Raw genomic sequence first — 22,359 nt, forward strand, 5'->3', positions numbered from 1 at the left:
GGGCAAAAGTGAAGAGAAATAGTTCACATTTACACCTAATTACTCACTTGCAAATTTTCTTCCATCCCTTGAGGTGATTTACAGACAATATCCAAATAAGGAATATAATCATACCTCTATCTGGTAGAAGCAGAGGAAGAATGGACTGGAAATCACCCACTAGACCTGGCACTGGATGCAGGAAATAAACAGGCCTTGGTCCTACCCATCTGTAGAGATGGGAGAGGAGTTCAGGTTGTACGAGTGAAAGCGGTACCATGTTAGACAGGGGCTTTTTAATTTTTTCAAGCTTAAGTATGCAAAAAGGGAAATATGTTCATTATCGGAAACAAAAGGTATGAACTATAATGGACATTTATTTTTGGTCATCTGATACCCCAAATTCTTATTACATTGGCTCTTTTTGGTTTATAATACCATGACCACTGGAAAGCATCATTACAGAACCAGTCTTAGGGGAAAAAACTGGTTGTTAAACTACTCTAAGAGTCTTTGGGCTTTGCTTACCTCCATTATGAGTAATGCAGGTGATTAACAGTCAGAGTCCTAGCAACAATCACAAAAAGAAAGGCCAGACTCATAAAACAAGCTACTTGTAATCAAAAGCTAGATTTACTTAGTGCTATTTAGGTTTCATAAATATTGAAGTTCTTTACAAGTCAAATGCTTTAGCTGACAACCTTCTTCTCACTCTGAAACAATAATTTTAATAACACAGTATCTCATAAATTGAACTTTCTTAGAAACGCAACCATTATGTTTTGCCTAACAGAGTGCATTAAATTAATGACTGCTAGATGTTTTTCATGAATACAAATGTAAGACAAGGCCCCTTACACTCAGGCAGCATGTAATCTAGAAAAGGAGAAAAAAGGTACATTATATAAATGTTATAATAATGTTTCAAACGAGGACCTATAATATAGGCATTCAATTGAAGGACAATCCAAAAAGCCTTAACAGAGGTGGCATTTGTATTGTTTTTGAAGTAAGACACTAGACGCTTTGTTTTGGAGATTCAAACCTCTAATACCATACTTAGACATAACTTGAAATAATCAGATTACCGACTGGTTCCCCCAACCACAAGGGTAAACTCCTTAAAGGCAAGAACTAGGTATCCATTGTTCATTACTGTATCTCTAGAACCCACCATATTGTTCACACTCAACGAGTATTTTTTAAACTGAACAACAAAAGAGCATTAGAAAGACTGAATCCTATATAAGAAGTCATATGTATTTCTAAAACACAAGGCATATATAAGAAGAAAGCTAAGAAAGGTAGGTATGCTCCTTTATTACTCATTCATTCGACATGGTCCGGCCATCCACTATCCACCGGGCACAGTGAAGGGTTTCTGGACATCAACACTCGTTTACTTGTATATCTTTACTTTGTATAGCTCTAAACTTGAGGATCAAGTAAACGTATCATCTGATCAGGTGATAAAGGGCCTATGGAAACATAAATTTGAAATTACTGAATCAAATTTAGGAGAAATATTATATGGCATTAGTTCAATTCTATTATATACATGAAGTTGAGAACCAAACAGAATAACTGATTTGTCCAAGAAACTATGGCTATTTAAGTAGAAGAGCTGGGATTAGAATATAGATTTCTTAGTTTCTAAAACAGTATTTTTCAGTGTGCTAAAAGGGCTAAAAGTAAAAGGCTTTTAAAAAGATCATTTCATAATCCAGGTGTATGACAGTTGCCAAAGCAAACAAAGGAAAAATAAGTCTGTGCTAACTTGGAGTGACTTAATAGGAGTTGAGCTGAGATGCTTAGGTGTTGCAAGTAGTGTTCAAAGTACATTTCAAGTCCTACCAGTGGACCACAAGGATTCTTCCGCCCTACTGAAGCTGATCAGGAAATAAACACCTGTCCTTTCTTCAGGTCTTATGAACTGGCAAGATTCTAGAGACATCAATTTACATATGACCAGTATTACCCTCTTACAACAGGGTCAGCCATTTATGACCTGTCGGGCTTCCAGCCTAGTTTTATACAGCCCTCCAGCTAAGAATGGTTGTTACATTTTGAAAGGGTTAACAAAAAACAAAACAACAATGAATACACAAGAGACCATACGTGGGTAGCAAAGCCTAAAATGTTTACTATTTGGCTCTTTATAGTAAAAATTGGCCGATCCTTGTCCTAAACTAGTTAAAATTCCTAAAACTTTGCATTCACAAACTCAATTCAGTATGGTACTTGAGTGTACTAAGTACTCACTATGTTGTCTGTTTCACACAAAACTGAACAATGCTGCAAATCTTCCACTGAACATGCATGTATACTAGGTTGGATTTCTGCAGTTTTCAGAAAGAATGTTACCAGTACATCATAGGTGCTGGCTTGTATGGGTTATTATTTTCAATTGCTGCTCTTCTCACATTAATTTAGAAACAATTATGGTTACTTTTTCATTGTATTGGATGAACATTTTTGTAGAGTAACTATGTCGTTACCAATCTATTATTTTATTACTCTCCAGCTTTTGACTATCTCCTAGTTTTAGGATAGTGGTCCAGAGGATCTCTTGCCTTACTCAAGTTGACCATGTTCAAAAATGTTTAAGCAAAATTAGTTTAGAGAAAGAGAGAGAGAGATAAAAAAGAGGTTTCTAGGTAGATGACAAACAGGATGGTGATCTGGAAAAACTGATAATCATTCCTAGCTTCTTCCAGGTCATGTCTACTGGGTTTCATTTCATTACCTCGCCTGGGATACTGTGAATTTATGAAGCAGTCATATTCATTTTTATTGGCATATGTCTAATTTGAAAGAAAAAAACCCTGTGAAACATAAAAATTAAGGAACAAATTTTTTACATAACCATAAACAGTTACTTGAAGAAAAATTCACCTGATACTGATAAACTGAGATAGGATTAAATCAAGATGCACCTCTACAACAATAGAATGAACAAATTATTTTTGCATTATCTACAATCTGCAACTATTTGCACCATTACTTCTAGAGAGGTGACTTTACAGTATATATTACATTTTTCATGACGTAAAGATAACACTAGTTCCTACACATCTAGAAAAGGTGCATTATTATTTCCACAAAACCCAAACCATCCCCTTTCTGGCTCTTCATTATTTTCAGTACCAAACACCCATTCTGTTCCACGTGAGTCTGCTGCCATCTAGTGGATGATCTAAGGAAAAAAACGCTTCATAGCAAAGGGTATTTTTTTCTGCTGTACAACTGTAGGCAACAGTTGGCATCAGGGGCTGTGTAATGTCACCACCTGTCAGAGTGCCCTGGGGACCAGGGAGGATTATGTCTGACCACTGAGAGTGGCTGGGCTTCCTGGGCCAGCCCTAACAGGCATGTGCGCCTTCAAAGAAATGTCTCCAAACAACGGAGAACAGAATACAACTACTTGCTCTTTTAGAACAAAATATCTGTTGCTCAACCCAAAATAATTCACAGTTGAAACTGTCAATCGTAGAAAAAAAATAATGGTTATTAAAACCCTTGGACAAGTGGTTTTGAGATTCTGACTTGGTCTCACCCACATCACACTGAGGAAGAAGAAGTAGAGTGTAACACTGACCAGCAAGCAGCCTAGGAGCCAGACAGTCTGATTTGGAAATCTGACCTCACTTCTTGCTGGCTGCTGACCTTGGGCAATTGACCTCATCTTTCCAAGCTATAACTGCCTCACCAGTCAAGCAGGGGGAGAATCACCTCTTCCTCAGTTATGATGAACTTCAACTGAGGACAATGTACGTAAGCACCTTGTACTGGAAACAGAAACAGTTCAATAAATGAGAGCAAACAGTATGAAATGGCTTAATGTTTTTCTCCTGAAAGTCAGAAATGAACAGTAAGAATATTCTTATTAATATATATTAATGTGAACCATGCTGTAGGAGGGTGTTGAAACTTAATAAACTCTGATATAGTTATGAGAATTGTAGAGATAATGATAAATATCAACTGACACAAGACAGTTATAACCCCTAATTAGGAGCGAACTCAGCTACCACCTGACAGTGACATGTATACACACAAGTAAGAAACTGAACTAGGAAAAAAAACCCAACTAAATATTAATAAAAACAAATTCTGTTTTAGACAACTCTTTCCTCACCTACCAAACACTCTATCTATTTTAAAGGGTGGGTTGAAATATTACAGACGATGATATATATAAAAACATTTTCAAAATGGCATAGATTTCTGTAAGAACACGAGATGCTATTACTGGTAAGTTTACTATAATCAGAGTTAGGATCATTAGGTTGGGCTCATTACACAGTACAAGGTGCATAGGGTAATGTATCATGAGAAAATATATCAGCTAGTTGAAAATAAGTTTCAACACAAAAAGGTTCTGAGATAAATAATCAAGTGAACTAGGTCCCAGAAAAGTATATTATAATTCTAAAAAGCACATGTTAAGTAGAAAAACTCCTTAGAGAATCTGAAACAAAGCTACGAAAATAATTATGGGCTTTTTTCCAATAGGCTCTCTATCTCATGCTCTGTCTTGTGACCTGAATAGGGAGCTTATCTTCTCTGTGGGTAAAAGAACTGATGTGAACGGTGGGGAGGACACTGAAGGATCTTCTAAAGGATGAGTCTTGAGCTGAGCTCAGGTGAAGCCTGCGCCTCGGGGCCAAGCCTGCTGGTTTACTGTGCCCTCCTTCCTGGCACTCCAACACTTGCAGGCAAGTCCTGCTTCCACGAAGCAATCTCCCATTTAGAACACATTTAATTTTAAATTTCTCATTGGTTTTCTTTCCAAATACTTAGAGGGAGAAAGGCACACAGGCTAACAAGGTAGAAATTTAGGGCATTTTAAAGCTACTGTAGACTAATAAAGAGTTAAATCTAAAGTCATGATTCTTAAAAATGAACAAAGTGCAAAAACAAGCCATTTGAAAACTGTATGTAAACAGTACTTCGGATTTCTAAGATGGCCAGAACACTGCAAGCTCTGTCTTAGCAAAGATGTTCAGTCCTAACATCTTATCATGTGGCCCTGCTCAGCTGACCTGCTCAGAGAGTGTCGAGAATCGGGAGTAACAGAGGTCAAGAGGAGGACGTGGCCCCTTGAGTAGGTGATCTGTGTACTCAGCTAACACAGGGGGATTTGCCAGCGGGGCTGCCTTGCGGTTCTCCAGCCTTCCTGAGCCCTCCTTGGCCCTCCTCACCTCCTGGATGAGTTTCCTTCCTGTCATCCACCGGATGGCCCGACAGTCTGCTCCAAAAGCAGCCTGAGTATTAGCCATGTGAGGAAGTTCACCTCCAGCTCATATGGCAGTGATTCCTCAACTGTTTATCTCAGTCCGAATTTCTAATCAGCTTTTTTTGTTGTTGTTGTTTTTTGTTTTGCGGTATGCGGGCCCCTCACCGTTGTGGCCTCTCCCGTTGTGGAGCACAGGCTCCGGACGCGTAGGCTTAGCGGCCATGGCTCACGGGCCCAGCCGCTCCGCGGCATGTGGGATCTTCCTGGACCAGGGCACGAACCCGTGTCCCCCGCATCGGCAGGCGGACTCTCAACCATTGCGCCACCAGGGAAGCCCTCTAATCAGTTTTATTTGCAAGGCCCTGTTGCTCACATGTTTTTGCTAAAACACTGCAAATGGATTTCTGCTTCCTATAGGAACATGGTACAGGTTTTTTCCTGAATCTTCCCTCTTCTTCCCTCCTCAAGCCATATAGAACAGAGAGGCGGGAAAAAAGAAAACCCATGTAAGCTACATTTTCAGAGAAATTAAGACCACAAAAGAATTGTCAAAAATATGTACATGTGGCCAGAAGAAACAGAAAAGAGCAGATCGTGAGTGGGAAGCCATGGGGATGGGATAGGAAACAGGGGTGTTGCAGAGGAGAATAGGGGAGGCAGAGCGCCAAAATGTCACCAGCAAGTGTGTGCCACCAGGAGATGATGGTGATTCCCAAGGGGGACCGGGGCAGGGCTGACAGGAAGCAGACACTGCTGAGCGAGGTGGAGAGCAGAGGCTTGGACCATGCTCGGGGCCCCAGGCTGCTCATCTCTGAAAGTGTCACCTTTCCCTAAGAGGAAGGGGATGCCTTATGCACTGGGGAACCAATGGAGTGACAGGGGGACGTCTGGACTGGAAGGGGAACTGTCCTACATCAGGCTAGGTTCTGAGAGGCAGAGAGGGAAAGAAACAGTGCCTCAGGGCAGTGCAGAGAGGAAGGAGCCCGAGAGCACAGCCTGGGCACCCTCTCCCTTCACAGCTGTCTCCTGCCAGGAAAAGCAAGCTCACTCCACTGAACAACAACCAAGAGAACAGAAAGAGCAGCCACGCAAAAGATTATATAAAACTGTGGAAAAGAAAAGCAAAACTCGCTACAAAGAAAATGCAGCAGGAAAAAATGTTGCCACGGAAGTGGATAAGGTGAAAACTATAACCCAAAATAGCACCCTTTTTTTTGTTTTAACTCAGTGAGGCAATTGCAATTTTAAAGGAAAATCACAAAACAGCTCATAGACAAGATGGCCAGATAATAGGCAGCAGTGAAGCAGAAACTAGAGGAACTCAGGGAAGAAAAGAGAAAGACAAATTCAGAAATGAAAGGAAAGGTTAGACGCACAGAAAGCATGAGCCCCGTTAACAGTTGTTGCCATTTTGGGTTGCTCAGGCCACAGCCCTTGAATTGCTGATGGCTTTAGCTCCTAGCTCACTGTCACTGTCACATCCTCTCTCAACTCCTAGTGATTTCAATACCCATGCTGATAATCCTGCCAGCATCCTGGCCTCATTTCTTTGCACGCTTTTCTCCAAATGATCTTGTCCTCCACCCTCCCGTAATCACACACTCCAAGATCTTACAAAATGCCTTCTCATTACCAGCAACCATAACTCCTCCATGACCTTAGTTTCATATACACCACTGACAAATCACCACCTCCTGTATGTCTGGCTCTCTCCCACTGGCACCCTGACCCAATGAGCCTCTGACCCACCCAGGACCTAGCATCCTTTGGTCCTGCCACTTTGCCACTTTCCCTCGCATGACCTCCCCTTCCCGCCATGTCTTCGCTTGCCTCCTGACCCAATTTAAACGCCACAGTCAGCTTAAATGTCATCGTCTTCACTCTCTTGCTTATATCCCCTCAAGCCGCTCTCTCCACTTACCTTAACCACTTGACAAATCCAAAACTCTAGTTAAGACCAACACTGTGCTTCCTCTATTATGTGACTGTGCCATACGTCATTTAACCAAACCTCTGTTAACGGAGAATTTATCCTAAGCTTATAGGTTTAAAAGTTGGGGAACTTAACCATTTATGCTGTCTCTACAAATGAATCCTTCTGAGTTCTATTACACAGAGAGAAAATAAAGTGTAATGCTGACTAGATGAGAACATTCTCCTATCTATGTATCGACTTTCCATTTATTTACATGCTCAAAAGGCTGGTTCTACCCAGAGTTGAAGCCTGAGTTCTTACGATAGCCTGTAAGGCACCCCCCAGCACCACCCCCAGCCCCTACTCTCCCCTCTCTGTGCTCTGCACACACTGACCCCTCCTCCACTCCTCCAACACCCAGGCAGGCTCCCACCTCAGGGCCCCTGTACCTGCTATCCCCCCATCTAGAACATTCTTTCCCCAGATACTGAAGGGTGCATTCCCTTACTTCCTTTAAATACATGTACAACTATCATCTCCTCAGTAAGGCCTATCCTGGCCCCCTGTGTATCCCATTTAGAAATGCAGTCCCCTCTCCAGGATACCAGATCCCCACTGTTACGTCGGGGTGCTTCTCATAACACTTAACACCTCCTTCCAATACACTATTTACTTATTTATTTTGTCTGTCTTCTCTCACTAAAGGTTAGCTCCATAAAGGTAGGTATTTTGCTTGTTTTATTCACTGAAGTATCTCTGGCATCCAGATGGTGCCTAGCACCTCACAGATGCTGAATACTCATGGTATGAATGAATGCACATAAATGCACAATGACCTGGTACAATATAAAACATGATCCAAATGCACAGTGTTATGTGAATCAGACTGTCCTGGGTTCAAGTGCCAGCCTCTCCATAATAGTTATATGAACTTGAGCAAGTGACTTAACCACTTCAAACCTAAAATTTCTCATCTGACAGAGTTGGCCAGAAGATCAAATAACAATGTACAAAAAACAGATTCAAAATACCAAATATGAGGCACAGAGTAAACAGTTAGCAAAGAGAGCTAAAAGATACTAACCTACATACATATCTTCCAGAATGAGATTTTTTGTTTTCAGAATGAGATTTCTGAGTAAAGCAGGGTGTACTGGCAATACTCTACAACTAAAGTCACTGGATGCATTTGGGCCACGCTGCCCAGCTCTCCTCCCCCACCTCAGCAGAAAGGCAGTGCTCTGAGCACTGCCAAGTAAACAGGCCTTAGCTGGATTTTTAGCTAAAGGCTTCCACATTCCCCAGTAGAAAAATAATAATCCACAGGCTACGAGGGGATCTTGGTGATGTCTGCAGGCATTCTCTTGGGACGTTAAATGGGATGAAGAACAAACTATTCCAGAGAAGTTGGTGGCCATACTCAATATGAGTAATATGCTACTGCAACAATGGTTTCTTCAAATAATGATCATGATAATGACACTATAACAAGAAAGATGACTCGAAAAGGAAATGTCCCAAGACTTACAGAACACCATTTTGTATGACCGTTGGTTTCTTCCAAATCAATTAATATGCAAACCAATTAATAACTGCTTTAAGAAAACACCCAGACTGGAGTAAGTATAAACGGCAATATACTCTTTAATGAGAAATATTGCTTATTAATTGGTGAAAAACAACAAAAAAGTGTCAAAGAGATGAGGACAAGAATTGTCAAAACCATTCCAGGAAACCAAAACTAAACAGCCCAGCCTGAGTTTTGTTGTCCCGCTCTCACACCAGCACTGAGACAACTAAACTGTACGCACAGGGCGCATCACAGGGCAGCTGAGCAGCAGTTACACAACTGACCACGAACTTTATTTAATAAGAGAAGCCAAAAAAAAAAAAAAAAAAAAAAAAATAAGAGAAGCCACTCTGTAATACAATTACTGAGCATACTGAATGTATTTATAGTGGAAAAAGCTAATAATAGTTAAATTAATTTTTAAATAAGAGTCTGGAAACATACATATGAAAATTTTTATGGTATAATCAGCACATTTTATTTATACAGAACTCAGAGGAAGGATTCATTTGGGAGGCAGCATAAACAGTAAGCTCCTCAAATTTTTTTTTTTTTTTTGCGGTACGCGGGCCTCCCACTGTTGTGGCCTCTCCCGTTGCGGAGCACAGGCTCCGGATGCGCAGGCTCAGTGGCCATGGCTCACGGGCTCAGCCGCTCCGCGGCATGTGGGATCTTCCCGGACCGGGGCACGAACCCATGTCCCCTGCATCGGCAGGAGGACTCTCAACCACTGTGCCACCAGGGAAGCCCGCTCCACAACTTTTAAACATATAATTTTAGGATAAAATGTCCATTAACAGAGGTTTGACTTCTGAGCAGTTTCTCAGAGCTATCTGAAATGCTGTCTCCTGGGCTACAGTCCTCATTTTGCCCCAAATAAAACTTAACTCACAACTAAAAAACAAACCAAAAAAAAAAAACGAACAAAAACAAAAAAAACACAGATGTTTGAGATGTATGGCAAATTCATATAATAACAAATTATGCAAGCAACATAGAAGAGAGAAAAAACAAGCAGCAAAAAAAAAAAAAGGTATAGTATTATCCTATTTTCATTAAAAAAGAAAGAAGGTAATTATGTATAAATATTTCTGGAATCATTTAGATTTGCTACTAAAGAAAAGAGTATGCAAGTTGACTTTAATGCTGTTTTCTTCAGGTTGCCATTGAGGAAAAGCACTCTGACAGGTAAGTGATTTTGGCAGATAAGTGCTGAAAGAACAACTGATGCCACACTGTCAGTCCTGACTTATCTTTATGATCATTATCAGTAGTCGCTTCAAATAGAAGCAAATCTTATAATTAATGCATGTTGAATAAAGGCATTTCTATACTATTATGCATTAACTATTCTTCTTAATGTGCTATTTGGTAAATGAAAACATCTTTCGGAATCTTGAGTTTTTCATAAAAGTCAAAAGAAGTTAAACTAAATATCTCTTCTTCCATTCTGTACCAGGTGATCAATAATATCTTCCTAAGCACAGGAGTGCACATTACTTTTGAAATACAATTAGTTACAACAAACTGTAGAATCTCGGGATTCAAAAGCAAACTTCACCATTATCTGGGTTTCCCATAACTTTAAATCCCAGTGCATCATGCCAAGGAATGCAGGGCTGTATTTAGTTTGTGAGGCCTGCCATAACAAAATACCACAGACTAGTAGCTTAAACAACAGAATTCTATTTTCTCACAGTTCTGGGCGGAAGCTGGAAGTCTAAGGTCAAGGTGCCAGTGGGGCTGGCTTCTCCTGAGGCTTCTCCTTGGCTTACAGATGGCCTCCTTCCCACTGTGTCCTCATGTGGCCTTTTCTCTGTGCCTGGGCGTCCCTGGTGTCTCTCCTCTTCTTGTAAGGACACCAGTCATACTGGATTAGGGCCCCACTCTTATGACCTCACTTAACCTTAATTTCCTCTATAAAGGCCCTATCTCCAAATTCAGTCACACTGGGGGTTGGGACTTCAACAATACAAATTTGGGGGGGGACGAAATTCAGTCCATAACAAGGACCCTGACAGTGCTTATGTGAGAGGAATGTTAAAAAACAGTACTAATGAGTAAAAAGATACCTGTTAAGTATGTTTGACCTAAGCTCAAACACCTGTATGAATGAGTAACTTGTACCAGTCCACAGCATCCTTGGAAAGCCCTGCTGGAAGGATCACTCATATTTGCTGCAACTTCTTTCTACTCATCTCTTAACTGCCCTCCTTAATATCATACAGAAGGAAGGGTGACCCTCTTCCACCTGACACCCCTTCAATTATTTGAAGCAGCAATCCTAGCCCCCCTAGAAGTGTTCCTAGTACTTCCAAATGCTGCGTGTATCAATGTATCATAGTGTGATTTCTGTACCCTTCTCATTCCCCTCTCTCTTTCCATTATTCACATTCAACAACTGCTTCTTTTTCAGAACTGGGCTCACAGAAAGGTAGAAAGGTAACGTGCCTTTCCTTTAAGATTTTTCTTCTTTTTTTTTCCCCATGTCATCCTTCTGCAGGGGCTATGCTAATCGTCTGTGTATTGTTCCATTTTTAGTATATGTGCTGCTGAAGCGAGCACTAAGATTTCTTTATATAACTTGTTTCTTCCTCATTCAGGTGATTTTACATTGCAGTCAGGATTTCTGAGAGCTTCCCATCTTCTCAAACCATGTTCCTTCCCTCCAGTGTCACACCTTGGAATCACAACATTCTCTTTTTTGAAATTTTCTATTCTATCCTTTCTGTTCTATCCTTCATCATCCAGTAAATCCTTACTAGCACCTGTATGCAAAACTCTTGAGGGATATAATTCTGCATAAAGGTACGATCCCCAGCCACAGAAGAGATTACAGACCTTGGTAGTTAAGGAAAAAAAATGCTGGCACTTAAAAAAAATTATAAAGATGAAATACAAAAGAATTCACAAGCCAGCATCTCATTACCAAATGAGTGAGGGGAGATTGCTGCCATAAGGTCAAAGGAAAGAAAAGAAATAAACTTATAATGGTTACTACATGCGAGGCACACTTATCCCTACTTGCTGAAAATAGATAAATGTAGTTTAGATACATTGGGTAACCTACTTGAGGTCATTCACTCCAATTTTATTAAGGGCTGACTCATGGCCAGGCACTGTTCTTACAATACAAACAGAGCTGTGAACAAGGTATATTAAGCCCTTTCTCTTCAGGAGCCGCCATTCTAGTAGGGAATGCAGAAAATAAGTAGGCAAATGTGGTAGTTTAATTTACTGATCAAAGGCATTACAAAAACAAACTGGTTGGGCTTCCCTGGTGGCGCAGTGGTTGAGAGTCCACCTGCCGATGCAGTGGACACGAGTTCGTGCCCCGGTCCAGGAAGATCCCACGTGCTGCGGAGCGGCTGGGCCCGTGAGCCATGGCCGCTGAGCCTGAGCGTCCGGAGGCTGTGCTCCGCAACAGGAGAGGCCACAACACTGAGAGGCCCGCGTACCGCAAAAAACAAACAAACAAAAAACTGGTTAATGAGAAAAAGAATGAGTGGAGGAACAAAAATGATAGGTCAGGGAAAACATCTCTAAGGATGTGACCTCTGGGCTAAGACCTAAAAGCCAAGGAGGAGCCAACTGTGTGAAGATTCGGGAAGATGTCTGAAGCAGAGGAAAAGTAAGCGCAAAGGCCCTGAGGAAAGAAGGAGCTCAACTGTTCAAGCAGCAGAAAGGCAGCCAACGTGGCTGAAATCTGAAATCTTGCAGCTGCAAAGGGGAGAGTGGTAGGAGTTGGCAAAGGGGGGCAGGATCAGATATGGAGGGTGTTGTGAGGTATGGTGGGGATTTACATCAGATTGTGAGTGCCACGGGAATCACTGCAGAGTTTCCAGCTGTGAGATGGCATGGTCTGGAAGCAGGGAGAACATTTTGGAGGCTACAGTCATGCCGAGAAGAAAGAGCAGCAGCTGGGACCTGGGTGGTGACAGCAGAGATGAAGAGAAATGGACAAATTTTGCAGGGAGAACCAATAGGATGTACACTTAGGTTGCAAATGGGGAGCAAAGACACACAGTACTAGGGATTGGGGTTGTAACCAACGGTAAGAAAATTCATGTTCAGGACAGAGGCATGTAGATGGTTCACATATAGGAGCAGTGAGGGACAGAGCTCCCTGGAGCATATTTTAAAGTTTTAGTTCATAAAACAAACAGAAAATGTTCACTCACATTCAGTCATAAACAGCACTCGTGTTCAGTCATGTAGGAAAAATCACCAGAGAGAAGAAAGGATGGTTGTTCTCTGTTCAAATTCCCTTGGATATGACATTAATTTCCACTCCTAGCTCTGTTCTATGTCAACACCTTAGACATGAAGAGAATCACAACAATGAAATGAAAGCTATTGAAGCTTTTCTCCTCAAGGGGAAAAAATTCAAACAGGTATTTTCAGACGTGTGACGTCAGAAGTAGATATAACAAAGGGCGTTTTAGGGGAGGGAGGAGAGGAGGGAAAGAGAGAGAGAAGAACACGTTTTCAACTCCTTTCCCTCTGTAAACTGCCTTCCTGTCCACCAGACCACCCCAGGAAACAAAAGGTAACACCTCCAATTCCTGGGTAAATACACAGTTCTAGTCAATTCATTAACTTCTCAGGACTGGAGTTCTTTTTTTAAAGAAATTTGCCCTGGCAACCAAAAAGGAGAACTCAATGATACTAGCTTCCCTTTTCTGCAGTCATGTGTTAAGGTGCAAAACTAGTGTCCCTTTCACCAGACTGTAGTTAAAAGAACTGCATTCATTCTCAAAAGTATAACAACAAAAGGGCTCAAGCTTTTGTAGAGATTTTATTTTTCTTCTCAAAGTCCTAAGGACCTTACAGGGACAAGAGCCAAGCACTGATCCTGCCTAATAAACAATAAAAGGACACACACAGAATGAGAAGCTAATTGCAACACAGAGAAACCAATAATATTTACTTCACATCTAAAGAAGTCTGTGTTGGACCAACAACTTTAATCTATAGGAGATAAACGATAAAAAATAAAACAATTAAGATTCAACACAGACCTTTTTCAGTCACCTTCTCTTAACCTTTATAACATGGGCTTAAGTTCACACATTTTATGCCCCCCTAAAAAGTTCTGACTTCTCAAATCTTCCGGAACACACACATAAGCACATATGACATATCATGCATATTTCTGCTAAAAAGCAGAAAACTTCTGCACTTACACATTCCGCTGAGTATATTATAAAGTTACCAATGAATCTACTGGGTTCATTTTCCAAAGGCTAGCTTTTAGCCACTCTCTATCTTCCTTTTTTATTCTTTTTTTAAAATACATTTTATTTATTTATTTATTTTGGCTGCATTGGGTCTTCGCTGCTGCACACGGGCTTTCTCTAGTTGCTGCGAGCAGAAGCTACTCTTCGTTGCAGTGCACGGGCTTCTCATTGCGGTGACTTCTCTTGCTGTGGAGCACAGGCTCTAGGCACACGGGCTTCAGTAGTTATGGCATGCGGGGTCAGTAGATGTGGCTCGTGGGCTCTAGAGCACAGGCTCAGTAGTTGTGGTGCACGGGCTTAGCTGCTCCGCGGCACGTGGGATCTTCCCAGATCAGGGCTCGAACCCGTGTCCCCTGCATTGGCAGGCAGATTCTTAACCACTGCACCACCAAGGAATCCCTCTTTTACATTATTCTTTAAACCAATACTCAAATGCCAGAGTTCTCATTAGCACTGGTAAGATTTACTATAATACATACGTATGGGAAAATTTTATCTCAACGACTGTGTTTCATGGTCAGCTGTGGTTATTTCTATCTATCAATTTCCTGCAATTCATAACTTAGTTACTTCTGACATGATTCACTCCAGAATCCCTTGTGACCGCAACTCTCCCACCTCCTAATACTTAGATATGTAACTCTTAGTGGAACTCCACTTGTGGCTAACTTGTGAATAACTGTTTCCATTACGGGAGTTTAAAAGCATGCATGATGGGTCCAGATATGGCAACTGGTTTCTTAATAACAAAGAGAATAATCCTGCATATGTCAGAAGAGCTTTCAGGATTTTTTACAACTTTAACTTGGTTAAAATTATAGCCTGTTAAAGTTGGTATAGACCATAATCCGGCCCACAGAAAAAATATATAAGAAAATCATGTCTTGGAAGGTAAAACAACTTACTCAGGCCACACTGCTGTTGGATGTGATTTCGGGAAACGAGCAAGCACGCACATACAGCTTGCCTAATTAGAAACTTTTCCTATTGTCCCATTGATTTTCTTAGCTCAGCTACATTCTGGAAGTCTGATTCTAATCAGGGAATTGCAATATACATCACAGTGGGACACACTGAAATTTAAGACTATAAATGCCAAATGTTGGCAAGGGTTTGGAGCAACACAAACTCTGATACCGTGGCTGGTGGGAGTACAATCTGGAACCACTACTTTAGGTAACTGTTTACCTGTATCTACTACAACTGAACATACACATATCCTATGACCCAGCAACCCAATTCCTAGACACACATATGAAATAAAAGAACATACAAAAATGTTCAGCATTGTCCATAAAAGCAAAAAACAAAACCAAACAAAGCAAAAATACAGAAACACTCCAAATGTCCACCAACTGCAGAAAGAATAACTAGATGTGGTATACTCGAATACAGTAATGAAAACAAATGACTGACAGCCACCTGCAACAACACAGATGAACTGCACAAACCTAATGGGAGAAAGAACTTCAATATAAAACTTATTTCTTGATTCCATTAGATAAAGTTAAAAACTAGGAACATTAATCAATGACATTAGAAGTCGGGACACTGGTTACATCTGGAGAGTATGGAGGGGGCTCTAAGCATGAGAAGGGCTTCAGGGGGCTGGTAATATTCTATTTCCTGACGTGTGGTGTTGTAACATAACTCACTGAGCTATATACTAATAATTGGTATACAACTCAATATATATAATATGCTTCTATTTTTTTTAAAGTTAAAAAAAAACCCAATGTTTAATTATGTGATGGATTTCAATATATTTATCTGCTTCTTTCAAAAACACGAGTTCTTTCTGTGTGTTCCGTGTGTCCCAAATCCATTTTTCTGTATTGTGTGTGTCTGTTCCAGGATGAAGGGCCCCTGTGAAATACCCTACCCTGGTTCACCTCATATAATAGGCTCAGCATTTTCAACCCACAGAGGCTTGCTTATCCTTGTCCTATATGCCACAGGTAGGAGCCTGTCTCAAAAAAAAATACAGACAGATATTAAAGGGTAAATGAAGGGGATATGGGGATATATGTATGCATAAAGTTGATTCACTTTGTTATACAGCAGAAACCAACACAACGTTCTAAAGCAATTATACTCCAGTAAAGATGTTAAAAAAAAGGTAAATGAGTGTATATCTCCTTTCCACATACTGCTAATGAAAATGGTACTTTAAAAAAAAAACCTTGAGAACTAAATCTGAAGTTTGAGAACTAAATCTAAGCATGTCTTTGATGCACTATGATCTTCTAGACCTTGGATAACAATCAGTTTTATTTAGATGTCGACTCCAGTCTATTGGGAATGGTTGCCTGGAGCACTGGGTTGAGAAAGATTTAATGCTGTGTTAGGGCCAGTGACAGAGAATACTGTCAATGCCAGGGCAAAGGATGGAGCACAGACACCTTGCCGACTCAGAGTCAACAGAACACTTTCTCCCCTAAGATAAAAATAGTTTCTTAACCGTTTTAAATGCTCCACAGAGAAATCTCTAATAAAGTTCTAATTTATAACATCTGTTTATTACTTATACTTAGAAAGTGATATTATTTAATACAATTTTACTTCTAATATATTTTACATTTATGTATTTATAGTATTTAAATATTTTGTTTAATATAAATTACATTAATGTAATGTGGTTTAAATACTTCACAAGTAAAGCAAATCAATAAGACTATAGGTTATTTTTTTAACAAAAAGTAGTTTAACAGGAAAACAAAACCACTTAAGTTTAAAAACATTTTGTTTCATCTATCCTACTCTTTGCAAAACAGAACTGCCAGAATACTATTTTAAAAACTCACAAAATTCCAGTCTTACTAAATGTTATTCTTGGGTTCCTCCAAGAATCAAAAATCTTTTGATTGCTATTTTTGGTATAAATTAAACCATACAACTCAATATATTTTTGGTATAAATTAAACCATACAACTCAATATCTTACAAGATTTTGTTGATCTTAATCAAAGCTAAAATGAAAATAAACTTTTCCCACTGCAGTACTCAGGAAGACTTTAGCTTTAGTTGAACAGATGCACATATTCTAAGTCCAAGGGGATTACCTTACTTACAGCACCTTCTCTTTAGATTTCTTTTGTAAAATTAGATAATTTGTACTGACACAAATTCAAAAGATGCAAATGCAGTGTGAAAAGAAGCACCTAATGTGGTGCAAAGTACCATCTTATTCAATCACATCCAGTATTATTAGCATTACCAGATGTAGAAAAAAGTGAACTGAAATTTCACACTTCTCCCTTTCACTTCCATGTGATTTCTGCATAGCCCTTATCAGTAATGCACACTGGATGGTAGGTTAGATTTTTAGCAATAACTTGCTCTACCGAAATCTAAACTTCCCATCATTTAAACATTGAATCTTAGAATTAAAAATATACACCGTGATGACTGGTTTCACTAAATTCATGAACCCAAACCTCAAATGAGTAATCAAACTGCCACACAACACTTCTCTACTTCTCTGCTTCCCTGGTACATCCATTCTCTCAACTGTCAAAACTACAAGTAATGCACCTTCTCTTCTTTCCATAAACTTCTAACAACTTTCCCTCCCATTCTCTATCTGATGCCTTTGCCTATTTTATTTAGAAACACTCAGACAGACACTTTCCATCTTTATCCATCACACTCTGCACCAAATCTGTACAGTAGATAAAAGGCAAATCACTCATTAGTGGTCTATTCCCCATCGCTTCTCACCTTCAAAGACAATTCTTTTGCAAGTATACTCTCACTAGAGTCTCTCTTTTGTAGTGGAAAAAATGTACCTTTTCTTTGACCCTCTTCCTATTCCCATGGTAGAATCTACTAGTTGCCTCCTAAATACTGATTTCTCCTTTCTCTCTCAAGTGGAGCAGTCCCCATTTTTAGTGAGCACATTGCAATACAGCTAAAAGATGCTTTCAGCTTTCCTAGTAGTGGATGTAGCCGTGTGACTGTCTAAATTCTGGTCAAGGGGCTTCCCTGGTGGCGCAGTGGTTGAAAGTCCACCTGCCGATGCAGGGGACACGGGTTCGTGCCCCGGTCCGGGAAGATCCTATACGCCGCGGAGCGGCTGGGCCCGTGAGCCATGGCCACTGAGCCTGCGCGTCTGGAGCCTGTGCTCCGCAACGGAAGAGGCCACAACAGTGAGAAGCCCGCGTATCGCAAAAAAAAAAACAAAAATAAAAAGAAATAAATTCTGGTCAATAATATATTCAGAGGTGAGTAGGATGCTAGGAAGTCTCTTTAAATGGAAGAGGTCAGTCCTTCTGCCTCCTCTCCATCTACACTTGGAACGTGGATAGGAAACCACCTTTTTTTTTTCTTTTTTTGAATTATCAAAATTTGTGAATCATCTTTTTTCTTTTAATTAAAAAAAAATATATTTTTACCTTTTGACCCCCCCCCACTTCACCCATTTCTCCCACCCCCTACCCCTGACAACCACCAATCTGTTCTCCATACCTATGAACTTAGTTTTTCTGGTTTGGGGTTTTTTTTTAGATTCCACGTATAAGAAAGATTATATGTTATTTGCCTTTCTCTGACTTATTTCACGTAACACAATGCCCTTGAGGTCTAATCATGTTATCGCAAATGGCAAGATTTCATTCTTTTTCTTTTAATGGCTGAATAACATTCCATTGTGCATATCTATCTATCTATCCATCCATCCATCCATCCACCCACCCACCCACCACATCTTCTTTATCCATTCGTCTATCCATGAACTCTTAGGTAGCTTCCATATCTTGGCTATTGTAAATAATGCTGTAATGAACATGGGAGTGCAGATACATTTTCAATCTAGTATTTTTGTTTTTCTTGGATAAAAACCCAGGAAGAGTACTACTGGATTGTATGGTAATTCTACTTTTAATTTTTTGAGGAATCTCCAACACTGTTTTCCATAGTGGCTGAACCAATTTACATTCCCAACGACAGTGCACAAGGGTTCCCTTTTCTCCACATCCTCACCGAACCTGTTATTTCTTATCTTTTTGGTTTCCTTTGTTGTGCAGAAACTTTTTAGTTTGATGTAGTCCTACTTGTTTATTTTTGCTTTTGTTGCCTTCACTTTTGTTATCAGATTCAAAAAATCATTGCCAAGATCTATGTCAAGGAGCTTACCACCTATGTTTTCTTCTAGGAGTTGTATGGCTTCAGGTCTTATGTTCAAGTCTAATCCATTTTGAGTTAATTTTGTGTATAGTGTAAGAGAGTGGTCCCGTTTCATTCTTTTCCATGTGGCTGTCCAGTTTTCCCAACGTGATTTATTGAAGAGACTATCCTTTTTCTATTGTATATTCTTGGCTTTGCTGTAAATTAACTGATGATATATACATGGGTTTAGTTCGGGGCTCTCTATTCTGTTTCATTGATCTATGTGTCTGTCTTTAATGCCAATACCATACTGTTTTAATTGCTATAGCTTTGTAATAGAGTTTAAAATCAGAGAGGGTGATGACTCCAGCTTTGTTCTTTTTCTTCAAGATTGCTTTGGCTATTCAGGGTCTTTTGCAGTTCCATACAAATTTTAAGACTGTTTATTCTGTGAAAAATACCATTGTAATTTTGATAGGGATTGCACTGAATTTATAAATTGCTGTGGGTAGTATGGACATAATATTAATTCTTCTGATCCATGAGCATGGAATATCTTTTCATTTATTTGTGTCTTCTTCAATTTCTTTCCTTAATGTCTGATAGTTTTCAGTATACAACCTTGGTTAAATTTATTCCTTTCTGATACAATTATAAATGGGATTTTCTTAATTTCTCTTTCTGATAGTTTGTTATTAGTGTAGAGAAACACAACAGATTTTGAGTACTGATTTTGTAACCTGCAACATTACTAAATTTGTTTATTAGTTCCACCAGTTTTTTGATGGAGTCTTCAGGGTTTTCCATATAATATCATGTCCTCTACAAACAGTGACAGTTTTACTTCTTCCTTTCCAGTTTGGATGCCTTTTATTTATTTTTCTTGCCTAAATGCTCTGTCTAGGACTTCCAATATTTCTGAATGAAAGTGGCAATAATGGGCATCCTTATCTTGTTCCTGATCTTAGAGGAAAAGCTTTTAGCTTTTCACCACTGAATATGATATTAGCTGCAGGCCCGTCACATATGGCTGTTATTATGTTGAAGTACGTTCCCTCTATACCCATTTGGTTGAGAAGTTTTATCATAAATGAATGTTAAATCTTGTCAAATCTTGTTAAATCTTGTCAAATCTTGTCATTTCTCTATCTACTGAAATGATCATATGATTTTTATCCTTCAGTTTGTTAATGTGGTGTATGTATATCACATGGCCTGATTTGTGGTTGTTGAACCAGCTTTGCATCCCTGGCATATATCCAGGGATTTATTCTTTCAAAGACACCAGTTTGCCAGATCCCATTCTCTGCTTTCATCTCATTCAGTCTGTTGGCAGCATTAGACACATGATGCCTCACTCATTCTTGAAACACTCTTTGAATTTCTGGAAACCCAGTAGAGCCTGATTTTCTTCTTACCTCACTGGTCACTCCTTCCCTGACTATGGTGTTTTCTCCCTGCTTTCCTGACTTCTGCATTTTTTAAAATGCTCCAACACTCTTCTCTGAACTCTACTCACTCCTTTGTGATTATTTTAGACCTATGGTTTTAAATACCATTTATATTCTGATGACACTCTGATCTCCAAATTCATATACCTAAACTAGATGTTTGACACCTCCACTTAGATGTTTAAAAGACACCTCAAAATTTACTTGGCCAAAACAAAACTCTCCCCACATCTCCTGAACTATAGTTCTTCCCATCTTAGTACATACTCACCACCATCCACTTGGTTGCTCAAAGCAAAAACCATGAAGTCATCCTGGTCTCCCCTCTCCCTCTCACCCCACCCCCGTGCATCAGCAAGCCCTGCTGTCTGTGCCTCCACAGTACATCCATCACTTCTCTCCATCTCCCTTGCTACCACCCTGGTGCAAGCCAACATCTCTCTCATCAGAGCCCTGCCATGGCCTGTGTGTTCTCCTTCTATTTCTTCAAAGTCTGTTTTCTAAGCAGCAGCCAAAGTAATCTTTACAAAGTGCAGATCTGATTGTGTCTCTTCCCCGCCTCTTAGAACGAAATTTAAGCTCCACATGGCCTCCAAGGTTTTAGGTGACCTGACTGGCCTCCTCTCTGATTTCATCTCCTGCCACTCTTGCCTCAAGAGCTGTGCTTCAGCCACACTGGATTTTTCCTATTTTCTGAACACCCTAAGCTCTGGACTGCTTTTTAAAAATACCAGCTGTGGCCTCCATCTAAATGCTCTTTCCCAGTATTTTCTCACTACCAGCCCCTTCTCTTCCACATTCAGAGAACCACCTAAGCTAAGGCAGCTTCTCCCTCATCACTTGCTCTCATCACATCACTCTCATTTTTTTTTCTTCATAGGGAATTATGTTGTTCATTAAATGTTTAAACCATCAGTTTCTCCTCACACTGGAAACTACAGGAGAACAGGACCTTGTGGATCTTGTTTACTGCTCGATTCCCAGGGTCTGAAACACTGACTAGCAAACAGTTGGTGCTCTATAAATTATTTGCTGAATGAATAAAGACTTAACATAAAAATGAAAAGTCATTTGTTTAACCATTATTCCAGTGTCTTAATTACAGACCTGAGAAATATCTCATCGCCATAGGCTGTTCACTTAGTAACAGGGACTGCACTGCTCCTGAGGTAGACAATTCTATCCCTCAACAACTAGGATTATTCAAAACCCCTTATTCCTTTCTCAAGCTGTTGCTTCCGTTCATCTGTGGAGGCCTCTGTGATCAAGTAGAGTACATTTCTTGTGTTTTAGACAAGACAGTTCTTCAAATATCTGAAGGTGGTGATTGTACCTTCTCAGAGTTAACAGTCCCAGTCTCCTTAACAGCTCTTCACAAGGCTGTTAAAAACAAGAGTTTCGGGTCCTATCATCACCCTCCCACGTACTCCAAGACTGCCCCAAACCACGATGTAGTCACACACTTAGCTATCAACTATGCCATGAATATGCAACTGTGGTCCAATCTACCTCATATCATCTGGCTGGTCTCATGAACTGATCTCTTTCTGAGAGAGTGTAACCTGACTGAAGTTAACGCTTCCTTCCTTCCAGTTCAAGCTCACACACCATCTCCAAGATACATCTCCATGTATCTTTCACACCACTAAGTGCACAAGGCTTCTGTAATCCCCATGCACTACAGTCATTCCTCATCTTCTTCCCAGAATTCCCGACACCGTTTAGCTTCCCCAACACAGGATACCTGCCCTATCCTACAGAAAAAGACCTCCTGGCCTCCTTTCTTGGATAAATGTCCTGATTTTCCACATGTGCAAATTAAAATTATAATTTTCACACAAGTAGCCTGAGGCAGACTA

General features: G+C 40.1%; 1 protein-coding gene and 1 non-coding gene across 6 annotated transcripts in view; both read right to left on the reverse strand.

The window, feature by feature from the left end:
• The window catches only part of STX7 (syntaxin 7), a 51,799-nt gene that overhangs the window by 23,121 nt on the left and 6,319 nt on the right, over positions 1–22,359 (reverse strand). The window lies entirely within an intron of this gene.
• Positions 11,162–11,268, reverse strand: LOC114896398. The gene has a single exon (XR_003793780.1). It is a non-coding gene; the product is annotated as a U6 spliceosomal RNA (small nuclear RNA).

Source organism: Monodon monoceros, unplaced genomic scaffold, assembly GCF_005190385.1.
Source record: "Monodon monoceros isolate NGI ecotype Baffin Bay Population unplaced genomic scaffold, NGI_Narwhal_1 Super_Scaffold_15, whole genome shotgun sequence".
In the NCBI taxonomy this organism is placed as follows: domain Eukaryota; kingdom Metazoa; phylum Chordata; class Mammalia; order Artiodactyla; family Monodontidae; genus Monodon; species Monodon monoceros.